The following is a 4,160-nucleotide window of genomic DNA, read 5'->3' as shown; positions in this document are numbered from 1 at the left end:
CGGCGAGGCATGGCCGCCTCGACCATGCTTTTCGATACTTGTAGCATCTGCATCAGCTTGGAGGTCAGGGTGCTCGGAATCAAGCTGGGATTTGTTTCTTGTAGGCCAAATGAATCTCTGAAACAAGTTTCCATGCTTGAAGGTTAGGTAACGAAAGTTTGTAAACTATCCCAAAATTATACTAGCTTCATGGTGAGGTTCTTTTTGATAGAGCTATACGTTGGGCAAACTTTTTTGACACTTTTTAGATAGGGTTCCGTTGTTACACGTATGGCATGTGTATGGAAATATTTGGGGTCATTTGGAGATGTTCGAAAAAATCACTTTGCTTAAGCGCATGCCGCTTCGCTCCTCAATAAACCAGCTTTTCTAACAAGGTGATTTTTTCTACCTTCTCTAAATAACCTCAAATTTCATACAGCCGATCTTCTATACATAGATAGATAGATTGTTTCGCTTTTACATTTTTCAACTTTTTATTTCCCTTTACAATACCCAATTGATTTTCGTGTCAAAATCCTCGGAAAACAAGCATCATGTATGGCATCATTTTCACCCTAAATTTCTGAACTTTCCCTTTCGATATTCCTTGTTGTTATAGGTATGCCATCATATGCCAAACTTGGTTAGGTCTCACCGAAACCAGCTTTTGTAACAAATTAGGTTTTTTCACAAGTGAAAGTAATGGCTACAACAAATTGTTGATGGTTTATCATTTTGCGTAGTGAATGGCAACAACAAATCAGTTGATGGTTTCATCATATTTTGGCGCGAAAAGTAATGGCAACAACAAATTGTTGATGGTTTATCATTTTTTGCATGTAAGTAATGGCTACAACAAATTGTTGATGGTTTTATCATTTTTTGCGTGAAATAATAATGCTACAACAAACTCGTTGATGGTTTATCATTTTTAGCGTGAAAAGCAATGGCAACAACAAATCGGTGATGGTTTATCATATTTGCGCGTGAAAAGCAATGGCAACAACAAATCTGTTGATGGCTTATCATTTGCGTGAAAAGTAATGGCTACAACAAATTGTTGATGGTTTATCATTTTTTGCGTGTAAAGGTAATGGCGTACAACAAATTGGTGATGGTTTATCATTTTTTCTTGCGTGAAAAGTAATGGCAACAACAAACGGATGGTTTATCATTTTTGCTGAAAAGTACTGGCTACAACAAATTGTTATTCATTACACTCATTTTTTTGCGTGAAGAGAGTAATGGCAACAACAACCGGGGTGATAGTTTATCATTTTTTTACGGAAAAGTAATGGTACAACTAAATCGGTGATGGTTTATCATTTTTTCATGGAAAAATAACGCCAAAACAGCTTTGTATAATTTTTAGCGCTGAAAAATAATACAAGAAAACCGCCCTTCAAGATACTTAGAGGGTGGAAGCTAACTAACCGCACATACAGAGAGGTTATCGCGTGCCCGTTTCTCTATATCATACAGATCAACGCTTCAGGTAAGTACGATCCGCGACATGCCGGATAGACCCAATCGCAGCTGATGATGTACGCTCACGTGAATTTGTGAAGAGAGAGGGCAAAACCGAGTACTATCAAGAAACCAAGGGCACTCGAGTAGTAAATAGACTAAGGCATTCAAATATGAGATTTAAAAATGGAAAATGCGCGTTTTTGTACAATGAAACCCATCTTGCCTACCTCAAACTATTTTGCAATACCAATATACATCAAGCGAGAATTGTGGCCTCATTTAGACAAAGTATTGGCGGAAGTCGTTTTCGAAGGGCTTATTGTGGAAAACCATGCACCTTCATAGCTACTAGGTGATTTGAGAAGTGGCAATTTGTGATAAAACCTGATTTATCTATGATTTATCCATGATTTGAGTAAATGGCAATCTGCGGTAAAGACTCCATGAGTAAGTGCCACTACGTTTTAGGATTTTCTTTGCACATTAAATGACCATTTAACTAGTTAATCCCATTTGCTGACTCTCCGCTGACCAGCCACTTGAGGGTAAAATCGAGTATATTGCACTAGCCGCATTAGCACTCGAGGGGAAAATTGAGCACACAAAATGCTAGTATAAGACTCGAAGGTATACCCGAGTATATCTCAAATTTCCAGGGTTAGACTCGAGGACGCGTCAGCAAATTGCTGACGCACAGACGCGGTCGCAGGGAGAATTCCAGACGTCAATCGCGGACGCGCGTCGCGTCGCGTAGTCCAAGACGCGCGCGATGCGCACCCGCTGCACGCGCAGGACGCCGGCCGCACAACCACCCTCACCCTTATAGACGCCTCCCACTCGCCTCTTCACTTTCTACTTCGTCACTCATCGCCAACTCTCTCACGCCCCATCATCTTCTCCAGCAAAAGAACCCTCTCCCTCTCCCTCTCTCCTCCTCTTCCTCCGCCGGAGAGATGGACAAGGAGAATGCTAATCCCATCGCCGAGGTTGGCTCGCGCTGACGCTCTCATCTTCGGCCCTCGGTCCTCGACGGACGTCGGCCGCCGCGCCGTCGCCGGCGGTGCATCTGAGGCTGCCGCCGGCCGTTGGCAGTCGATCCCGCGCGGGATGGGACCCCTACGACTCCCGTGCCGTACGTCCGCTCCCGAACCCCTACGACACCTCCTCGGGAGGACCCATGGAACGAGGTAACTACGGTTTGCTTCCTTTTTGTTCCTATTCCTTTTTGAACCCTATTTTTGTTGTGTAGATGGATTCGAGATGGATGAGTATTGGCACATTTATACCGATTTTATTCCATTTTGTTTTGATCACTTCTGATTTCGCTGCGAAGATTTGGGTTCGCTGTAATGGCTAATTTATGCAAGTAATATTGATCTCAACGCTAATTTATGCGAGCATCATGGGACTTCAATCGCTTATTTTATGCACTAATCAAAAGATATCAACCGCTTAATTTTGTAATACTCTCGGATGTGTTCAAGTTCAGATCTAGTTCGATCTAGAATCGCTTTGCCTATGATGAATGGTTGGCATACATTTTTACTGTAGGGTTCAGCGGACCATTGCTGTACAAATCTGTTGTGCATGAGCTTTAGTTCGCTTTACACCTTCCCTCGAGATATATAATCATGTCCACTCTAATCCGAGGCTGACTCGCTTTTCTTAACTTTGTTATCATGTACGTTGTCATCGCTGCAACTCATTCACTAGTTTCTGTTTGATATGGATCAGATGCCGGGCAGCGACGTCTAGCAATGACGAAGAGTGAGGAGGACGTCAAGACTCGCCAGCAGTCGCGAGGCCGTTGGTCGCCAAGATATCTCCTACTTCGCCAAGGAGGTACTGTGTGTCCCTTTCGCACCAGTAGACTCGTGCCTGTCACCGACTTCAACTGCCGTCATCGCATGCTGAGAACGACAGCAACACCTTCTCCCTAAGGCTCGCACTAACGGTGGAACACCCATCCTTCCGCCAGGCACGGGCGCTCGGCATGCACCTCCGCAGCTGCAGCGGTGGAGATCTCCGTCGCATGCCTCCGCTCATGCCCGCGGCTCCCAAGGAGCAAGAGCATCAGCGGAGGGAGAGCCATGGGGGTAGGCGGAGTCCTGGACGGAAGCCGCTGGCTGCTGCCTCCAGTTTGTTGTTGGATCCCTTTGTTGTTAGCTAGGATCCCTTGTTGTTATGTTAGCATGATGGTGTCATGAAGAACCTGTTGCTATGTTGGCCAGCTGTGGTATGCAAAATTCTGTTATCTATCCATATTATCTAGGGATTATCTATCCCTAGTCTACTATGTTTTTTGCTGGCCGCACTTAGTTTTCTTGATTTACTATGATCCAGAATTTATCGTACATTATCCTCGAGATTGGCTTCTAGGATTTAACTACATAGGGCTAATATGGACCAAGTGGGAGTACTACGATTTGCTTTGCCATATCGGGCAAAACAACGCAGGGCCACAAAAGGCACAAACAATTGAAGAAAGTCAGAAATGCAAGCTTCTCTAGATTTTATACTCAATTTGGTGAAAAGGACAGAGAGCAAGAGGGGAAAAAGGTGCACTTAATAATGCCAATTTGGGGCCGAGAGAGACAGAACCCAGCTCAAGCCACGCGTAACCAACGCTCGTCTCCGTCTCCACGCTGTCTTTTCGCCAAACTCCCCCACGCGACGCGGGCCCACACGACTTGGCCCCACAAGACGCG

The sequence above is a fragment of the Lolium rigidum genome, chromosome 4 (genome assembly GCF_022539505.1).
Source record: "Lolium rigidum isolate FL_2022 chromosome 4, APGP_CSIRO_Lrig_0.1, whole genome shotgun sequence".
NCBI classification, from domain to species: domain Eukaryota; kingdom Viridiplantae; phylum Streptophyta; class Magnoliopsida; order Poales; family Poaceae; genus Lolium; species Lolium rigidum.
This window is presented reverse-complemented; position numbering follows the sequence as displayed.